Source organism: Rhineura floridana, chromosome 4, assembly GCF_030035675.1.
Source record: "Rhineura floridana isolate rRhiFlo1 chromosome 4, rRhiFlo1.hap2, whole genome shotgun sequence".
NCBI classification, from domain to species: Eukaryota; Metazoa; Chordata; class Lepidosauria; order Squamata; family Rhineuridae; genus Rhineura; species Rhineura floridana.
In genome coordinates, this window is record NC_084483.1 from 191,369,313 (window position 1) to 191,391,603 (window position 22,291).

The 22,291-nt window shown below is 41.4% G+C and overlaps 1 long non-coding RNA gene across 1 annotated transcript; it reads right to left on the reverse strand.

Moving 5' to 3' along the window:
- Positions 1–351: 351 nt before the first annotated feature.
- On the reverse strand, positions 352–20,044 carry LOC133384527 (uncharacterized). Its single transcript, XR_009762600.1, has 4 exons — positions 19,996–20,044; positions 11,679–11,746; positions 2,129–2,183; positions 352–439 (listed from the first exon to the last, which is right to left on the reverse strand). It is a non-coding gene; the product is annotated as an uncharacterized LOC133384527 (long non-coding RNA).
- Between the last annotated feature and the right edge of the window lie 2,247 nt (positions 20,045–22,291).

Consider the following 22,291-nt stretch of genomic DNA (forward strand, 5'->3'; position numbering starts at 1 on the left):
AGAGTTGTTAGGAAACCCATATTCTCCTCACAGAGCTGCAATTCCCGGTTTTCCATGGGAAGAGGGACTGATTGTTAAACCCACTCTCAGAATTATAGCTGTGTGAGGAGAATAAGGAATACTTATGAACTGGCAGCACCCATAACAAACTGCAGTTCCCAGGCTTCTTTGGGGGAAGCCACGACTGTTTAAAGTGGTATGATACTGTTTTACATGTATAGTGCAGATGGGGCCCTACTTTCAATACTGTTTACACCTGCAAAAGTTTTTGGGGTGCTCTCACTGCTTCATTTCCAATCAGTGCAAATCCCGAATCGCAGAAATCCCATAACCTTGTATACCACAAATGTTCTGGTTTATTTTTGTTCCACTTTTGTTGCACTACAGCCCCTCCGGATAGCAATAATGTAGTAGCACTCCGGCAGCATCGCAGAAGAAACTGCAACAAAACAAATCCACCACTTAGGCACCATTATAGTGTTGAGAACATGCAGTAGAATAAACCTGCAAGAAAATGCCACTCTGGAGGAGCCCCTATTTATACAGTTTTTTATTTTAGGATTCACTAGTGGGTCCTGCAACAAAATGTTGCTGTGTAGAGTGCTCCCTATTCAGGGTTTTAGCTGCTTCATTCCATTTCTCCTTCAGTCAACATGCCATGGCTATTAAGCATGCTCCCTGAGCTATTTTGGGGTTTCATTCTCCCTTAGCGTCCTCCCCCCCCCAATTTTCTTTTATACTTTTGCAAACCTTGAGGTTCTCCCAAGCCTGCAGCTATTTCTATCTTGTGCAAGGGTGGGGCCGTTTTTGCTACATAAGCAATGACTCAGCCCGAACACTGAAACAGATACCCTGAGTTGTATCCAACAAAGTTGTTCCACTTGTGCAAGAACTTCTGCTTGTGCAATGGACCCTCCCCCTTCTACTCCTCCCAGTGTGCTCCCCCAGTCTGTTCTCAGTTTCCCCCCAGCCCTCTGGTGCAAAAGCGGGCTCCCTCAGAGAGGAGAGGAGGGGAGAAGGGAAATTGCATTGTGCAAGCAGAGGTCCTTGCATTCACACAGGTGTGGGAATTCTTAGAATCATAGAATAGTAGAGTTGGAAGGGGCCTATAAGGCCATCACGTCCAACCCCCTGCTCAAGGCAGGAATCCAAATCAAGGCATTCCTGACAGATGGCTATCCAGCTGCCTCTTGAATGCCTCCAGTGTTGGAGAGTCTACTACCTCTCTAGGTAATTGGCTCCATTGTTGTATGGCTCTAACAGTTAGGGAGTTTTTCCTGATGTCCAATCGAAATCTGGCTTCCTGCAACTTGAGCCCATTATTCCATGTCCTGCACTCTGGGACGATCCCGGCCCTCCTCTGTGTGGCAACCTTTTAAGTACTTGAAGAAGGCTATCATATCTTCCCTCAGTCTTCTCTTCTCCACGCTAAACATGCCCAGTTCTTTCAGTCTCTCCCCATAGGGCTTTGTTTCCAGTCCCCTGATCATCCTTGTTGCCCTCCTCTGAACCTGTTCCAGTTTGTCTGCATCCTTCTTGAAGTGCGGAGACCAGAACTAGATGCAGTATTCAAGATGAGGCCTAACCAGTGCTGAATAGAGGGGAACTAATACTTCAAGAAGATCTTTTACCTCTCTACTACATTTTAGGAGGAATTTTAAAACATTCCTGTTTACCCAGGCATTTGATAGCTGAAAGGGCTGTCTCTGGCAACTCTGAAATTATTACTTTGAAAGTAGGTGGCTGCTTCTAAGCATTTTAAACTGTTTTTAGAAGGTTGCTTTTGATTTGTTTTAGAAGGCTGTTTTTAGACGTTTTAACTATATTGCTTTAATATTGGCATGTTTGCTGCCCTGGGCTCCTTTGAAGGAAAGTGTGGGATCTAAATCAAATCAAATCAATCAATCAATAAATAGATGTTTCTGAACGACAGCTCCCATCAGCTCCAGGCAGCACAGCCAATGGCCAGGGTTGATGGGAGTTCAGCAGCATCTGGAGGGTCAAAGGGTCCACACCTGCATCTGGAGGGTCCACACCTGCACTAATGGGGACAACTAGGATACAACAAGCTGCCTTTTGAATGAATGCATTAGGAAGATAACAGGGAGAACAAAACAATAAAACTCACATAGATGTTGAACAGTATTCCACATGCGGCCCCAATCTGTATTTTTCCTTTCAGTCTGTGAAGAATGAAAATAATTACATGTTTAATCAGTACATGGTACCCAACAACATGATTAGATTTCCCATTGCTAAATTTTCAGCAGAGGCTTAATAACCGTGTGTGATAACGAGGGCTCATATTAACTGTGTTTTCATGGGTTCTTCTATAATAAGCCACAGCACTGAAATAAAACCCAGCTAGCGCAGTTATTGTGAGAGGTTTAAAAAAAAAAAATCTAAGGGCATATTCATGATGGTGCTATGAATATTTTATAGTCAGGAATGCATTGTTTTTTACCTATATAAGTTTGAGTACTACATTGGGGACAAACAGAAATGTGCCTGGTAGCAAAAGTGACAACCTTATAAACTAGTGGACTAGGGGTCACCCTGCAGCATTTTCAGGCAGCTGCACTATAGTAGTTTTCTTCCAGGCAAGCCACAACCCAAAGGAATCACCGGAACATATAAAGTGCCCTGCTGGACCAGGCCAACGGCCCATCTAGCGTCCCGATAGTGGAAGAAGAACATAGGGTCTGTCCATACGACTGTATAATCTGCAATGTTATAGTTTTTTGTCCTCATTAATTCACAGTCCATATGACGTTGCAATCTAGTATGGATTTTCACGTTCACAAATCCACATTAGAAATACCACTGAAAAACCGATATGATTTCCTAAACTGATAATTAATCGCATTAACCTCCATGCACTTGGATGCAATGCCGCGGACTTTCCTGCAATAGGCAGTCCATGGGCGTTCCTCCATCATATGCCAAGCCCCTTGTTTCCTTCCCACCCAATAGCACATCCACAAACCTGTGCATGTGTGGGAATTTTTTAAAAAAAGATATACATTTCTGCACTCTTCCAAAAAAGCATGCGAAAAGCAAATGACCGTTATGGACCAATAACTGAAAAGGGGTGGACTTAGGGGGATGGCCAATGCTAAAGCAATTGAGACAGAATTGTCTAAAAGCCCACACGTATGGATGCTTGATAATCAGGTTTTCGACTTCCCAGGAGGATCCCTACGCCTGTGCAGCCTCTGAGACGAGTTCCGTCTTGGATGAAACTTATCCAGTTTAAATTCAGTCAGAAGGCTCTTTTCTGACTGGGAATAATTTCTTCCGGTTAAAGAAGAAATGTGAGATTTCCCACATAGCTTTGTTTTGATTGTTGGAGTCTGGAATTCGTCAGAATTGTCTGTCTTCCAGCAGCTCAGACAGAGCGAGGATTTTTATGCTAGCTCAGCTGGATAAGTGACCCGTTTTTTTTATACGGATTAACAGGCAAACATCCTCCTGTCTACATTCATCATTTTCTTATCTATACAGCTAAAGAGATTTGTCAAAGTAACAGCAATTGAGATAACCTAGGTGAGGTAAGACTTTCCTTTTTTTATTCACGGAACTAAGGGGGAAGAAAATATAAATAGCTTATCTTTTTTTTTATTGCAAAAAGCTGACATGGAAAATAGCATTTTAAAGATTACAACGGACGAGAGATTTCTGATTGGAAGAGATAAGAAATCTTTTTGATTTATGGCTGGGACTATTTTTCCTGATCTACTTTTTTTTTGACGAATCTGCTCATTCTCTCTGCTACTAGCTATTTCGACGCTGTGAACTAAAGCCGTTCTTACACTTCCGGGCAGATAAGAGATAAGGGCTGTCTAGCGTGTGACGTTAGTTTGTTGGAAAGATTAACTCCTTTGTAACTGGTTAAAGAAATAAGCTGCTCTTTGTTTGGGACATTGAAAATTGAAGGAGTTTTGTTCCTTTGGCTTTAAGAATGACAAGTAAGAAGATCATGGATGTACAAGAAGGGACTTTATCTCTAGACATGTTTCAGAAAATAATGAATGGGATTAACTCAATAAAACAAGAACTGAGAAATAATAGACAAGCGTGGAGAATTGAATTTCACGAAATGAGACAGGAGCTGAAAGAAACTCAGGATTCTATGAGAAAGGAGAATAAAGATAGATCTGGAAAACAAAAAAAGGATGAAAGAGAAATTAAAGGCAAGGTTCAAACTATGGAGATTGGCTTAATTATGGACATGAAAAAAGATTTGGATTTCCTGGCTGTGATGGATCCTGGAGACAAATATTACAGTTTGGAATTCAGCGCTGTCCCTGAAGGAATTGAAGAGATTGGAGATAAAGATATTATCGGTTCAAAAAAATTCTTGGACTGGAAGGATTTGATGGAACTTGAAATGGAGAAAGTTAACAGAATTAATCCCTGTTTTGTGTCAATGGAAAAACCTTCAAGAGATGTACTAGTGTATCATGTGGAAAAGAGGAACAGAGATGCGGCTTTGCAACAATACTTCAGTGATACGTTTGGATTTGATGGCAAGAAAATATCTGTGATGGAGGAAATTCCTATCAGACTTTTATTATATGACTATGACAGCAAGATTTTTGGGTGCGTAAAGATGGAAGATGGAAGATGGACCCAATATGGATAATGACAGAAGAGCGATTTAAAATTACTGGACTTAGTAGATTTGATGAGTTGGATTAATTGGCATGTTTATTTAGAAAAAAAAATTGATTGACATATATCTCAAGGATTGGAAACTTCTCTTTGACTTTTTGTGGAAGATTAAAATGATATGATGTTAATGAGATTTGAAACCAACTAAGATAACCGTTGGAGGAAGGTGATTTTATAATCTATTAAGAGATAGGTTTGTTATATATTATAGATTTATAGCTGAACTATGACAAATCGGAAGTCAATATTCTTTCTTTTATATATATATATATATATATATATATATATATATATATATATATATATATATATATATTCTTTTTGTATTGTACTAGTTATTGATTTGTGTTGTTTTCTTTTTGTATTGTTTTGGTTTTGAAAATTGGAATAAAAATTAATTGAAAAAAAAAAGATAATCAGGTTTTCACAATAATCGAACCACAAACAGGACATGTATGGATCTTGAGGCCACCAACCAAATATGGAAAACATGAATTTTGCGGTTAGGTATGGATGGGCACATAGACATTGTGGCTAGCAGTCATTGATAGCCTTATTCTCCATGAATTAGTTTGGCCCTCTTTTAAAGTCATCCATGTTGGTGGCCATCACTGCCTCTTAAGGGAGTGAATTCCATAGCTGAAGTTGGATTAGGACCTGGGAGACCAGGGTTTGAATCCCCACTCAGCCATGAAGCTCACTGGGTGACCTTGGGCCAATCAATGCCTCTAAATGTAATAATAATAACTAAAAACCTTTGTCTGTGCCTTGAACTGATTGGCTAACAAGGAGAGGGATCTGCCTAAGCTTCTTGTGTCTTTTATGCTGTGGAAGAAAGGGTGAAAGAGTCCTGTGCTCCATGGTGGATGTGGGAAAGGGTCCAGGGCCCCACTCAGCAGAATGAGCAGGAAGGCCCCCAAATGCAGCAGAAATGCCGTACAGTAGGGCCCCGCTTTACAGCGCTTCACTTTACAGCGATTCGCTAATGCAGCAGCTTTCAATTAGGGAAAGTCCCCGCATTAAGGCACTTGTTCCGCTTTTACGGAGGTTTTCTAACGTTGCACGTCATTTTTGCGCAACGGGCCCCATTATCGTCAATGGGTTCCGCTTTACGGCGATTTCCGCTTTACGGCGGCAGTCCGGAATGGAACCTGCCGTATAAGCGGGGCCCGCTTGTACTGCATTTTGAAGGAAGTGAAGTGACATTGCTCAGTGGCAGAGCATTTGCATGGCATGCCGAGGTGCCAGGTTCAATCCCTGGCATCTCCAGGTAGGGCTGGGAATGTTCCCTACTTGAAACCGTTGAGAGCCGCTGGCAGTCAGTGTGGACAATACTGAGCTAGCCTGGCCTCCAAGAGGTCTTTTGTATCTTTAAAAGTTGTGCAGGGGAGAGGGAAAATTCCACCTTGTGGTTTTTCCCATTACAGAGTTGCATGATCACCTGCACTTGGCTGACTTTCTCTTCTCCTAAAGATACAGGATCAGGGATTGAACCTGGCAACCCTACAGACGGGTCAATGACCTGACTCAATGAAAGGCAACGTCCTATGTTCCCAATATATATGGCAATCTAAAGTGGGGCGGTGCTGGTGAAATGGTAAGACCATTAAGTCCCAAGTGGAGCTGATGCTGCCATTTGCTCAATGCAATATACCTGTTGTTGTTGTTTTTAAAAAAACCAGTTGCCAATCAGTGGTAATGTGCTGGGCCCCTCCAGATGTCTGTCTAACAGGTTCCACTTGTAACTGTAACATGTGTAACTTGTAATGTTTTGTTGCAGGTTCCACTTGTAGCTGTCTTAGGGCCCCTCCAGACCATCTTTTTTGTTGTAAGAACATCAGAAGAGCCCTTCTGGATCAGGACAGAGGCCCATCTAGTCCAGCATCCTGTGCTCACAGTGGCAAACCAGAGGCCCATGGGAAGCCTGCAAGCAAGACCTGAGTGCAAGATCACTCTTCCCCCACCCACCCTGGTTTCCAGGAATTGGTATTCAGAAGCATTCATACTACAAATGTTCCATTTTTTGTTGTTGTGCTGTAGTGCAAGAGTGCCCCTTCTGGATGGCAATAATGCAGTAACATTGGGGAAAGAGAAACATTGGGGGAGCATCGCAGAACAACTAATAAAGCAGAATGATATGTGGACAGTATAAATCCACTACTAATTGACTTTCATCGTGTTACTGTCACCACTTAGAAATGTTGGTGATTAATGGATATGTAAATAGGTGAAACAAATAAATAAATGCTGCAGGACACACAAACACACACCAGTCTGGAAAGGCCCTTAGTGGTGGACTTAATGGTCTATCCCCCCCGATACTAATATGTGTTACTTCAATTCAAAAAGGTGGCAAGCTAGCCCTGTTGGATTTGTGGGCCCTCCTGTTCACTCTGCTTAGTGGGACCCTTGACTTCTGCCCTAAAGTCCAGTCCTTAGTGCACCACTGCCTGTAAGTATAACATAGGAACATGCTTGGAGACAAGTTCAAGGTTTTGGTTTTGGTATTTAAAGCCCTATGCAGGTTGGGACCAGGATACCTGAAAGATCAGCTTAGCTCTTTTATACCCAGTCGATCAGTGCTCTCTGCAGGTGAGGGCCTTCTGCAGATACCATCTTATCAAGAGGTCCATTCTGCACAACATAGGAAGTGGACCTTTAGTGTTGTGGCACCTACCCTTTGGAATTCCCTCCCCTTAAATATTAGACAGGTGCCATGTCTGTTATCCTTTTGGCACCTACTGAAGACACTCCTCTTTCAACAAGCTTTTAAGTAGAGACCTTATCCCAGGCTGCGTCTGTGTTGGAATTGCTTTTAAAGATTTTTTAAAGATTTTTTTAAACATATTTTTAAAGATGTTTTGTTTTAATCCATTTTAAAGTCTGTTTTTATGATGTTTTAGAGTGGTTTTTAGTGTTTTGTTTGCCACCCTGGGCTCCTTCTGGGAGGAAGGGTGGGATATACATTTAATACATAAATGAATAAATAATTAACCTTTGGGAGAGAGTGGAACTGAAACATAATTGAAACAAGGATGGCCTGGTCAGATCAATCCAGACCTCAGATTGCTAGCGCGGCACAATTCAGCACATGCATGCATGTTGCTATTGATGTGCTGAATACATTTCCCCCCCTCAAAAGTGCCTGAAAGTTTGTTATTACTCACTATTGCCAAACAGGATCCAGAGCTCTTATAGTAATGGAGTTTTCTAAATTGCTTGTGCAACCTCTGAATTAAATACCTGAGCCAAAGAGTCAGGTGGGGGCTGGATCAATTACGAGTAGGTATAAAAATGCATCATTCTTCACGTGGCTGAAGTCTAATCATTTTGAAAGCTCTCTCAGCAATAACAGAATATGATGAGAACAACTCAAGTAAATAAAAATCATGGGAATTTCCCAGGGGGAAACACTTCAGCTGTGACAAGTTCTCAAAAGATGCTTATGTAATCCATGCAGTGTTTTCTGAGTTTGCAGAATGGCAGACACGGTTTCCTTTTATTTGGAAAAAATAAATGCTACCAGTACATAGGAAACTGCCTTATGCTGAATCCAACAAGATTCATTTAAGGTTGTCAATTGTCCAGAAAATAAAAAGCCTTTGTTCGTTTCCCTTGAGGTGCAGCAATCGAGGCTTTTCAGGGCACTGGGGACGTGTTTGTTGTTGTTGTTCTTTTGTGTCATGATAGCTGTCATGCCAAATCAGATGAATGGTTGATCTTGTTCTGTGCTGGCTACAGTCAGGGATGTAAGAAGATAGCAATTTCCATTCCGAACTGTGTCCATCCATCATAATCTGCACTGTTTCTGTTCTGCTGCAGTTTGGTTCCCACCAAACTACTTTATGCACCTCACCGCCCATTATTTGAGGTAATACGTCAGTGATGTAACTATTTGTGGAACTTATGTAACATTCATTTCAATGCAAAGGAAAACAAAACAGTGTAAAAAGGTCATGAAGCCCATTTGTGGACTTAAAAAAACAAGAACGACGTGAATGATTACCGATCATATTCGCTTGACTGTTTTCTGTCGCTGACCACAGATGCCTGTCCCATCCTTCATTCCATCAGAGTTCCTTCCGATTGTTTCCTCATTATTCCTGGCTTTTGAAATCAGATTCGCCTTCTTTCTATGTCAGTGATTCTGAAACATTTCCCCCCTGCAGACCACTTGAAAATTGCTGAGGGTCTTGGCGAACCACTCACTGATCTTTTTGCCTGTTGTAGCAATTGTAATGCACTATGCTAAATGCTGTTTGGTTTTTAATTGTATTTGTATTGCTACTTTTATTTCTTATATATTGTATTTTATTGTATTACACGGGTGTGAAAGTTGGACAGTGAAAAAAGTGGATAAGAATCAACTCATTTGAAATGTGGTGTTGGAGGAGAGCTTTGTGCATACCATGGACTGCGAAAAAGACAAATAATTGGGTGTTAGAACAAATTAAACCAGAACTGTCACTAGAAGCTAAAATGATGAAACTGAAGTTATCATACTTTGGACACATAATGAGAAGACATGATTCACTAGAAAAGACAATAATCCTGGGGAAAACAGAAGGGAGTAGAAAAAGAGGAAGACCAAACAAGAGATGGACTGATTCCATAAAGGAAGCCATAGACCTGAACTTACAAGATCTGAACAGGGTGGTTTTTAACAGATGCTATTGGAAGTAATTGATTCATAGGGTCACCATAAGTCGTAATCAGTGCCGGTGCCAGGCTATTTTGCGCCCTAGGCAAGGCTAACTACTTGCACCCCCCAAAATATTTTTGCAAACTTCAATTTTCAAAAACAGATGTCTTGTAGAAAAAATGAAAAACACAAAACTTGAAACTGCTAAATTTATTTTAAATTGCAAGAATAAGTAATACAACAATCTTTGATTATCTTTCTCAGATACAAAAGAAAATGTTTTAGCACACAAATCATTTTGAATAATCTTGTGAATAGTGATGTTAAAATTTAAGTCTCTTAAAAGTTTCAATTTCAGGCACATCAAAATCTCACTTTGTGTGCCTTTTCCTTTGCAAATTTTGTCATCAATTCCTTCAGGTCAAGTGCTGATGCTTGGGCATGTTCAATTGATATAGTTGCCAAGCCAACTAGTCTCTTTGCAACATAGTTGAGTGTATGTAAGTTTTTATAAGTTTGAGCTTTGAGAAACTGTGTTCACCACTCGCCACTGACACTGGAAGTGTGAGAAGGATCCTTAGAGCAACAGAAACATTAGGCACATTATCCAGGAGTTTTTGTTGTAGTATGAAGAGAAGTACTCCTTGTGGCTGCATAGACTTTGGAAGTCTTCGAACTATTTCTATAAGTTCACAGCATGGATCTTCAGCATCAATATCTTTGTTTCCATTGTGCATCAATGATTTTTCCAAATTCTTGCAGGCCTTAAGTACATCTTCACTAGATTTTTTTGTTGATACTGTATAAACCATACAGGAAGCCAATGATAACACCAAACAGGGAATTATATTGTTGTAGCTGTTGGAATCTCTCTTCAACAGATTGTATGACCATGTCTAAGACAGCATAGCAGAAATCTGCTTTGAAATTCTGCTTTGGATCTTGCGGTGCCTATTCTTGGGCCTCATACTCAAACTGCCATTTCTTCCTCCTTTTTCTAACCTGTTCTGTCTCAAAGTTTGGTAGTATTTCTAGCTCCTTTGCAATCTCAGTAGCATCTATCAAAACTTGTTGAAAACTCTCATCCCACCTGCAGCCCATAAGGTAATTCTTGGTCACTTGCAATTGGCTTGTAGCTGAATTTAAATCGGCTTCCTTATTTTGTAGTAGCTTGCTTGTAAGATTGACTTCAGAAAGGATGTTGTACCATGTAACAAGGGACACCAGAAACTTGAACTTACAAGTTGCATCAGCAAGGGCTTAGCTTCAGTTCGGGAAGTATTTCCAGATAAACCTTTTAGGCTTGTGTTATCAAAGATCTCTATTAAAGCATCATATATACTACCAAGATGATATCTCAATGGTTTCAAAGCATCGATCCGACTCTCCCATCTTGTTTCACTCAATGGCTTAACAGTTATGCCTGAGTCTGATACATGGCTAGCTAGAATTTGCCAATGCTGAGTCAAAGCAGAGAAATAATTACAGATCTGTTGAACCAAACTGAAGAACCTAGTTGCTGCCAGACAACACTTAACGGCATAGTTGACTACCAAGTTTAAAGAGTGTGCATTGCAGGGCACAAAAAAGGCACGTGGGTTTATGTCCAGGACTCTCTTTTGTATGCCATTTTCTTTGCCTTTCATGTTACTCCCATCATCATAACCTTGACCACGCAGATTCTCAATTGGTAATCCCATTTGCTCAAGCTGTCCAATAAGAGTTTCTATCATAAAGGTACCTGTAGTCTCCTTTAGTGGAACAAATCCCAAGAAATGTTCTCTTATGATAACCTCAGGCTCAGATATCTCATTATCTGATGGTTTGATTACATCAACATAACGTACAATCATTGCCATTTGTTCAATATGACTAACATCAGGTGTGCAGTCCAGAACAATTGAGTGGTATTTGGCTGAGTATGCATGTGCTAAAATTTTCTGCTTTATAGCACCTGCTAGAAGCTGTATAAGCTCATTTTGGATATCTTTTCCTAGGTAGTGAAACATAGTTTCTTGATCTTTAACTCTGCGCAAATATTCATTCAAGATAGGATCAAAAAGGGCAAGATATTCTACAAAACAAAAAACCACATCTTTTGAGGTTGAATATATCAACCATTGATGGCACACTTCTTCACCATTTGCTAGTCTCCTCTTGTAGTGTATAAGAGAAAATCTTCTGTTTTTTGAGTCTTTGGGAAAATCATGTGATACAACCTGCTGTGGTCCATGTTGTATTATAAGCTGTCGCAAATTATCATTGCAATAGTTAGGCCAGTTAGCAGGGTCACTGTAATTCAAGTCAGGCACAATACCATCTTCTCTTGCAGACTTTGCAGTACTCTCACGCTGTTACTCACTCGATGACGATTGATGGCATGAGTCACATGACGTAACGTATCCAGCTGTAAGCAACACATGTTGCCAACTAAGAAGAATAAGACATTTTTTTCTTAGCCAAAAATATCAATAAATTTCAAAAATAAAAATAAAAATACATATAAAAAGGATAAATAAAAAACAAGATAGAAATTTTTCATAAGACTTTATAATTAATTATATTCCATAGCACTGTTGTGGTATTTATCTTAAAATAAAAAATATAAATTGTCAGTTGCATTTTTTACAAGGGTTAAAAAAACTAATCTGTATAAAACTGTGTCCCTCAAAGGTCAGTACTGCACCCCTCTGAGGTCTGTGCCCAAGGCGGCTGCCCAGTTGGCCTAATGATAGCACCGGCCCTGGTCGTAATAGACTTGAAGGCACATAGCACAAACACAGTTTGCATTCCATAATAGAATAAATTACAACAGAAGAAATTAAAGGAGCAATAAAATACAATTAAAATTCATGTGAATACTTAATACTGTTGTGCGCCTCCCCAATCTCTGAGCAGTGAGATTTCAGGGGTCCCTGCGCTCACCCAGGGCTTGGTTTCCTTTGGAAAGAAGGTCAGCGGAGGCTGTGGTGTCTTTATGAAATACGGTTTATTTATTTACACACATTCCAACCTGAGCTTAGGATGGAGGGGTTCAAGGCATCAGCAGTCCAATATCCAGCTTTTCCATCAGTGTTACAGGAGGCATCCTGAAGCCATCGTGCAGAGAGATAGCCTCTCTGCCTGCATCCAGTCCCCAGACTTTTCCCAGACACTCTAAAAACACTCAAAGCACAAACCTCTGCTAGCCACCAGGAGGGAGGGGGAGGCTCTCCTGCAGAGTTTTAAATGACAAAAGGATCTTCCTGGCCTATTCACCAGTTGCTGGGCACTTGAAAGACCCATTAGCAAACTGGCCACTCTATTAGTTTAACAGAAGAAACTCATCTAGCCAGCAGAGCCAGCCTCAAGGCACAGGATTCCAAATCAGAGGCTGGAAGGGGGCTCACAGGGATCATCCATTCCAACCCCCAAACTTACAACAGTACGATGGATGTGCCATCTCCCGTCTTCAGCCACAAATCCATAGACATGACACAGCCTACCTGAATGAAGCTTGTGGACCACAATTTGGAAACCCCTGTTCTATGTAGTTTCAGAACCAGGAGAAGAGGCAGCATCTTCTCTGCTCTCCTTGGACCTCATCAAAGCCAAATCTATGGATAAAAGCTATGGATGTGCAAGAGTGACATGCATCAACTAATGGGCCATGTTTCCCCATGGTCACTGGGCTTGATTTGGTCTGCTTCTAACAAATGCATGCCATATCTATGTTTTCTAACAATCCCCAAGTGCAGCTGAGCAGTTTTAACATTTTACCCTCAAAGATACCAGACAGCAGATTTTCTTAAGTTCCCTTCAAGGGTATGTGCTCTCCTTTCAATCATTTGCAGTATGAAACAGTCTCTCACATGCTTTATCCACTGTTGATTCTTTCAAGGGGTCAGAGAACACATTGTTTATCCTCTTATGAGGCAGTTTCCTGGCTGCTCCTTAGAGACCTTTTTGAGTATCTTCCTTGAGGGGTTTAATAAATCCATTACTGAACAGGTGGCAATATATCTGAATGTTATAAAATCTCTTAGATCTGCTGTGGTTGTTGGTTCCTAACTTGTCACCTTTTCTGAGGCTGTGATTTTGTATTTCTACTCTCTTTAATGGTCAGTTGACTATAATAAATATATGACAAAAGTAAATAGATTTTAAAAAAACTTTTCTCCCTGGATGCATGGCTTTAGGAAAATAGGTTTCCATCTTAATCGCCTGAGAACAAATTGGTAAGCTTCTGCCATGCCTGTTTGTGTGTGTGCTCCAAAACAAAGTTAAGGTACAAACATAAAATACATAATTATAAAATGATATCCTCATATAATAATAAAGATGGCCAGCAAAATAATTAAAAAATCAGTGCCCATACACAATGAAATACAAAATATATGATATAATCAAGACAATATCAATGTGAAAATAAAGGGCAACTTGTAAACAGTGGCCAATATACATAAATCAATGCCCATATGTAATTAATTGCAAAATGTATAGCATAGCCAAACTCATTTTGACAATTAGTCCTCTTCAGTGGCTTTCATGATGAGTATACATTTTGTGTATTATGTTCTATGCTGGCCATCATTATTATTACATGAGAATACTTATAGGGATTTTATATTGACTGTTTACATACATATTAAATTTTTGATATCATTTTATAATTATGTATTTTATGTTTGTACCTTAACTTTGTTTGGAGCACTGTTTTTGCGTTAAGGTAGATTTTAACTTCACAGTTTTTGCTGTTTGTGTGTGTGTACATATATACAACATATTAAAGTCAGAAAATGGCGTTCCTGTTCCAGGGGCGTATTTGCCTCCACCCTAATTATACAGAAGGCTCTGGAAGGATCTAGAAGTTCTGAGGTTGTGCCACGTGAGATCGCTTCACCAGTTAGGTTGGGGTTCGAGCAGCGGATATAAGGCTGCTCCTTCCCCTTAGCACTTGCCTTTTTGCCTTGCGGCACCCTCCCTCCCTCCCTCGTCAGTATGGGCTTTGCTAGTCGCCACATTGGGGCTGAGTAGGAATTTTTTTGGGGGGATCCTGATTTCAGAATCCCTTTGGTTTTGCCTACTCCATACTGCTTGGGTTTAATTCGATTTGTCCATCTGGTTGGGTTGTGGTGTGTCTGCTTTGGCTGGCATTGAATTCAGGCAGGTGAGGTATATGGGGGTTAAACTGAGGCGGTCAAGGCATTCTGATAAAGGGCACTCCCTAGGGAACCATCAGGGCTTAATGTCTGATGGGGATCTGGGGAGTGTCCTCGTGGGACCGGCTCGCGCATCATGGTGAACGCCTGTACGGCGGGGCCGTGCTGCGGGGGTTGGAACCACACACCTGACTCCAATAGCAAGGAGGGAGGATTTCACCCACATCCTTGACTCTGGAGTTATAGTATGCGGAGAAATATTTGCCTTTAGAAGGCGAGGGAGTATTCCCTCACAGTTAGGTTTACCCTCACCTGCCCGAAGTATTTTAGAGTTGAATAATTGGCTTATTTGCATTTGATATAGTATGTTATATTTAATAAATATAACATTATTCCACTATTGTGTCACGAGTCTTCTTTTGTGTGGTGGCAAGAATTACTTTAACTTGTTTTCAACAACCAGGCAATTAGTCTGTTGGAATAAAAATCCACAATCCTCTACATGCATTTGAGAGTAACCCCATCAAATCCAGTGGGGCTTACTTCTGAGTAGACCTGCATGGGATTGGGAATTCTAATATGGGATGGTGTTAGCCATGATAAAGTCTGAAGCAGAGTGGTCTTTATTCCAGATTACTTGATCCAGAACACTTTGTGGCTTCACCCATCCTCAGCTCTGCCTTTACCTACCACTGGGCATATGGCCTCTGACTGTTTCTGAGGAAGTGCAGCCCTCGACAGAACAAGGTTTCTCCAGCCCTCTTCTATACTGATTGGCAGTAGACCTCCAGGGCTTCTGATAAGAGTCTTTCTCAGCTCTACCTGAAGAAGCCCATGAATGAATCTGAGATCTCCTGCACACAAAGCATGAACTCTACCACTGAGTTACAGCCTTTCCTCAAAAGTTTGGAGGGGCCACTATCTCTGCACCCCTCCCGTCAGATTAGGGATGTAAGAAGACATTGATTTCTATTGTAACCCATGTTTGTCACATGCAGCACTGTTTCTGTTCCACTGCAGTCCAGTGTTTGACAACTGTGTTATGCATCTTGCTGTCTGCTGTGGTGGAATTTTCTCTAATTCATTATGTTATGAATCACATTATAATTACACCATTCATTTCAGTGCAAAGAAAAAGCAATACGGGGCGGGGGGAAGGCATCAATTGCGTATCTTGGAGATTTTTGAAATATTAAGTTGTATATAAATGCTTTTAATTAATTCATTAACTAAATAAGTATCATTTGCGGACTGAAAAGGACAAAAGTGAATACAAGTTGTATTAGCTGGATTGATTTCCATTCTGAACATGAGAGGAACATTTGACAATTTCTGCTACTGTTTCCATTTCTGTCAGAATTCTCTAACATCCCAACCCTGGATCTAACCTGGCTCAAACAAGCAAGCTTCATATCAACAGATAGTAAAAGATACATTTCCACAAAGTTGTTTGCCAAAACAGGCCAACTTCTACACTTTAAACAGATAAATGGTGGGGACTGTGGCATGTTCTATATCTGTGGATCTCAGATGCTGTTGTACTCCAACTAACATCTGTCTCAGCAAGCACAGCCAGTGGTCAGGGATGATGGGATTTGTAGTCCAACAACACCTGAGGTTCACACGTTTCCTACTCCTTTTTTATAGTCATCAGGCATTGCTTGTGCTTTAACTTTCCCAATGAATATTAAATATTAGACAGGCACCATCTCTGTTTTCTTCTCGGCGCCTATCGAAGACTTTCTTCTTTCAACAAGCCTTTGAAGTAGAGTCCTCATCCCAGTCTGCCTCTGTGTTGGAACTGTTTTTAAGATGTTTTTAAAGTTTTTTTTTTTAAAATATGTTTTTAAGATGTTTTGTTTTAATCTGTTTTTAAAGATGTTTTGTTTTAATCTGTTTTAAAGACTTTTGTTTTTAAGATGTTCTAAAGCACTTTTAGTGTTTTTGTTTGCCGCCCTGGGCTCTTTCTGGGAGGAAAGACAGGATATAAATTCAATGAATGAATGAATGAATGAATGAAGTGGCATGTAGCTGCTTTAGCAATGCCTGGATCCTCCTAAGTCTTCCCCCCATTCTGACACTATCCTAGGCTAGGCTATCAGTTTCAATGAACTACCAATGCTCCAGAATTTCATCCCTGGCTCTTACATTTCTTATCCTGTTGTGTCTTTAAAATGATTGATGCCTATTTTGCTTTGTAAGCTCCCTTGAGAAAAATGTAGTTGCAAAGGTGGGCTATAAATGATTAAAATCAATCAATTAATCACAATCTTGCCCCACAAGGTGACCTGCCGACCACATCCAATTATAATGAAGTTGGAACTATCTAGCAGGAAACACCTTTTTGTACTGGAAATATGCACTCAGGGGGAAAAACCCAAGAAAGATGTAACATTGAAAGGTGGAATCTCCTGCAATTATTAGAAACAAAGAAAGACACCTTATATTGAGTCAGGCCATTGGTCCATCTAGCTCAGTATTGTCTACACTGACTGGCAGCAGCTCCAGGATCTTACCTGGAGATGCTGGGGATTGAACCTGGGACCTTCTGTATGCAAAACAGGTGCTCTACCGCTGAGCTAAAGGTCTTCCCCCTTTTCTATAATTTCCTTTTCCTTATAAGTTGATCAGGGCTGCCAAGGGCTACACAAAATTGTTTTGGTGGCTGTATACAGCCTGTGCTCTGCTTGCTGGTAAACTCTGATTTAAATGATTTCTTACAATGTAGAGCAAATGTTTTAGAACCCACCCCAACCTTCACAAATGACTCCTTTCCCCATGGCTTCATCCAAACAGTTTTGAAAATGTCAGGAAAGTGGAGAAATAGCAATGCATTCTAGTTTCTAGTAATTAAATATTTCAGGATTCTCTGCTGCTAAATACAACTGTATGCTGACCTAACCAAGACAAACGAGACCCCCAAATCTCAGCATGAAACACTTGGTATGCTGCCTTGCAGTGTTTCAATAAGGTCTTTGCTGGCGAGACATTTATTATAAACACTGATCAGTATTCTCAAGAAAAATATTAATAATGCTAGTTTAAACTCTACTATGGAAGAAAGAAGGTCTCTCAGAATTTCTTGCCATCATCAAGCTTTTGGGCTTGCAAGCAGTAGCACAGTGGCAAATTCAGAAGTGCAGGGCTTCTTCATGCCAGTCACAGGCATGCCCCTAAGACAACTGCCGTTCTTGAAGCCTCAACCTCTGGTGTGACCAGAGCTTGGAAAAGTTACTTTTTTGAACTACAACTCCCATCAGCCCTAGGCAACATGGCCACTGGATTAGGCTGATGGGAGCTGTAGTTCAAAAAAGTAACTTTTCCAAGCTCTGGGTGTGATGACCCCACAACCTCTCACGCAACCTTGTGTGATGACCCCTTGCAAACCTGCAACCCCTCACCTGCCCAAAGATTGGGGTGAATCCCTCGGAGACCTGGGGAAGACTCCCCAAAACCCAGAGTCTCTGGGTAACATCTGGAGAGCTTGCAGTGCTACCCATAGCCTGCCAGAATACATCTGGGGCTGGTGGGCAGGCTCAGCCCTTGGCGTTTTCTTCTCCTAAACTTGTGACCTGCCAAGCTGAACACAGATAATCAGTCTCATACAGCAGCCCAGGAGGGAACTCCATAAACCTCCTATGGGCTAGGCTTGGTCCAATGGGTCACAAATCATGCAGGGCAGTCATAACTGAAGCAGCAGCTCAGAAAGGTCATATTAGCAAACCATTATGCTATCCCTGAGTTCTCCCTCTCCCTCTGCACTCCCTTTCACCTATTCTGTTTTAATAAGTAGTGAAATTAACTTATATGCTGACCTTGCAATGGTTGTGATCTGCAATGCTTTTGCTTTGTTCTGTTCTGCTCAGCGCGTTTCCACCCACCCTACCTCCGTCCCCTATTACCTCTGTGCTAATCTGATGGATGTCCTACATAATTCCACTTAGCATGTCCCTTCGGTCTTGATTCTCTTTTCCCTTTGAAATCCTAGACATATTAGTGAATATGAAAGCACAACTATATGTAGGGCAAACTGTCCCTTTTCAAGGCTCCCTTTGCTGAAGCATAAAGCTTTCTCCCAACTGTGATTGGCTTTGTAGATAGATACAGGCATAGCCCTGGTCTCTTTGGGGGATCTTGGTAGAGAGTCTATTCTCTTCTTCTTTTTTCTTCTGCTCCTGTTTAGCAACTAACTTTCATCAGGGGCCATGTTTCGAACTGAGCAAAAGTTAAAGGACTAGAAACATGAGTTTCACTCACTAGTGCATGAATCAAGGCACTGACAAAGGGCTGTTTAACCCCACTCCTCCCCATTAGGAATCTTGCTAGAGCTTTCCTCTTTTTATGCAGTTCAGTCATTCATTTCATTTCCTCTGCCCTCCCACAAACTGATGAGGAAATGCGATCAACTGAGCGTAGGGCTGCAAAAATGAGAAACAGAGAAAAATCAAAAGTGATAGATTCACTCATCCCTAGCCCCACGTTGGGCCATGATGTGTGTCGGAAGTTTCCAAATCCATTTCCCAAACAGAGATATCAGGAAAAATACTGTGTGCATTAATCTGTCCAATTCCTCAGTGAGAAGTTAACTGGTTTCCAGTTTCCAATGTTGCTGGCCAACGATGATCAGGGCACTAAAATGACTGACACTCTCTGACCTGGAATCCGATGGGAAATTCTATAGCCTCTGACCAGTTAGGATTTAACCTAGTTTCTGTTACTTTCCTCAGTATATTTAATTCAGAAGTAAATTTGACTGCAGTCAATGGGACTTGCTTCCAAGTGTTCTGGATTTATCCCATTGGTGATGAAAGATGAATTACTTCAGCCACTCATGAACTAGGACGAGCCGCTTCAAACACGGTGTCTGGTGCCACTTGGAGATGTAAGCTATTTTTCTAAATTCACTTTTCTGGGTACTCACTATTCCTGCCTGTTGTGAGCATTCATTTTCTTCATAATTCAAACAAGGGGGGGGGGACACCCTTCAGAGAGACTTATCTGGATGCATTCCATTTATTATGCATTTGAGGAGTTTGCTTGAGATGCAGAACACACAAAGGCTGATAACTGAGAACATATTGGACCTGCTAAGAAATGTAGCTAACAGGGAGCTGATTAGATAAGCTATTTCTGTCTGCAACAGGGTAGCAATTCCTGGGGCAGAACCAGCTCTACCACCGCTTACTTCTGAGTAAGTCCCACATAAATCAGTGAGACTGACTTCTGGGTAAATAAACGTATCTGATTTTATATGTATACATTTTTAAATATATACATACTGCTTACGGCTGTTGAACAATTCTTACGGAAACAGAAGTAGAAGTTGCTGATATTTGCTTAGTTGTCTCATGTCCAGAGTGGATATCAACCCAGCAAATATGATTGGTATTAGCTGCTGTTGCTGCTTTTAGTCTGCAAACAGTACATAATTGATGATGCCCCCCACTTGTATTGAGTTTCCTTTGCATTGAAATGAATGGTGTGGAATAATGTAATAATTATGTAAAATTCTCCAAAGAGGAACAGTGAGGTGAATACCTTAGTTTTGTTGGAAGCCGAAGTGCAGTAGAATGGAAACAGTGCTGCATGCGACGAAGACAGGTAGCACAGAAGCCAGTGCCTTCTTATATCCCTAGTAATTAGGGTTGCCAGGTTCTTGGCCTGAGACTGATCCTGTATCTTTAGGAGAAGAGAAAGTCAGTCAAGTGCAGGTGTTCTTGCAACGTTGTAATGAGAAAAACCACAAGGTGGAATTCTTTCTTCCCCCTACACAACCTTTAAAGATATAGAAGTCCTCTTGGTTGCCAGGCCCAGCCTCCAAGAGGTCTTCTGTATCTTTAAAAGTCGTGCAGGGGGAAGAAAGAATTCCACCCTGTGGTTTTTCTCATTATAGTGATGCACGAACACCTGCACTTGGCTGACTTTTTCTTCTCCAAAAGATATAGGATTAGTCTCAGGCCAAGAACCTGGCAACCCTACTAGTAATGTTATTCTCCCGAGAGTCTTTAAGCAGCTTTCAATACCATCATCCATGGCATCCTTCTGGGTCACCTGGTTAGAATAAAGCTTGGAGGCTCCAGTCCTTTCTGGTGGGGCATTCCCAGTTGCTAGTAGTTGGGGGACTACTGTTCAACCAGATGGGTTTTGGCTTAGTTGAGCCATACCACCTTGTGCTTTTCAGATGAGTCCCTCCTGATCTAATTGGCTGTAGCAGCAGATGTTTGCCAGGACTATAAATTTAGGGCAATCTAGGTGCTGAGTCCAGAGGCCTGGGACTTTTAGAAATAAGAACTTGGATCAAGGCTGTGGCTGTGGTTGTTAAATGAAGAGATTTATTTTAGAGTACTTTCCTTGTTCATACTTACATATAGACTGGTGTTCTTCCTTCCAGAATTCTCTAAGTCCTGGGGTGCACCATCCTATACCTAGCCCAGAGCATTCTGGAATCCTGGTCTGGATCATGGAATGGATCTGCCAAAGGTATTAAAGCACATCCCTCTTTTTCCCATGCATGTAAATTGAAAACTCAGAACATTTGAAAACACTTCCACAATGATTAGGGGGCTTCCAGATTGCTGCTATTTTCGAGTTGGATTCAAGCACACACTAGTAAGTTCAGGTTGTACAATTACAGTTGATTGGGACATGATGTCAGGTAGGGTTGCCAGGTTCAATCTCTGATCCTGATCCTGTATCTTTAGGAGAAAAGAAAGTCAGCCAAGTGCAGGTGTTCTTGCAACCCTGTAATGGGAAAAACCACCAGGTGCAATTCTCCCTTGCCCCTGCACAACTTTTAAAGATACAAAAGACCACTTTTATCTTTAAAAGTTGTGCAGGGGGAAGGGAGAATTGCACTTGGTGGTTTTTCCTATTACAGGGTTGCAAGAACACCTGCATTTGGCTGACTTTTTCTTCTCCTAAAGATACAGGATCAGGATCAGGGATTGAACCTGGCAACCCTAATGTCAGGTGAAGCGTTTTCTTTTGTCCGTGTGGTTTGCAATCAAACTAAATGGGCAAAGTTCACAGGGCTTTTGTCAGTGGTATCTGCAACCTTGCAATGGGCAGGGAGCCATATCTTTACCTGCCCTGCACCTGATGTCAGATGTAGGGCAAGTAGAATGGCTTGGGGGAAACCGCCTTGCAAACCAAATTAGGAACCCCAGTGGGCCTAATTAGGCTCACAGGCTAGAACAGGAAGAAACCTGTGGCTCTCTGGATGTTGTTGGACCCCAGCTCCCATTAGCCCTGGCCAGCGTGGCCAGTGATCAGGGACAATGGGAGTTGCAGTCCCACAATATCTGGAGGGCCGCAGGTTCCTCATCCCTCCCTTAGCTCGATATTGTCCCATCCCTTTTCTAATACATTTCTCCTCTCTCTCTAACTGTGCAATAGCTGATTTATCACACAATAAATTCCCCATCCTTCCTTCCCCCAGCCAAAAGAACTCATTCTAGGTTGGCTGGGATCATCCTAACCTAATTCTGTCCATCAACTCCTTGCCTCCTCTTGAGTTTTGCAAACTCTATACCTTGTGATGCCGTCTTTTCAGTATGACTGGCAAGATCCAGTGACAGTCACAAAGGGGGGGGGCGCTAAATTTAATTCTGCATTCTTGATGTGATGCACTGCCAGTCACAAGAATATCTCGGAGCTGGTACCCCTTCCATGCATAGGATAACATCACCATTTACCCACAATTCTGCTCATATCCATACAGATGGTAAGCTTGGGTGCATAACCAATTGCTTGTCTGGATATGACAGTAATTTTATGCAATTCAGTCTTCAAAGTTTCCTCTAACAATCTCACAGATCCCTTTCCTATCACTTAG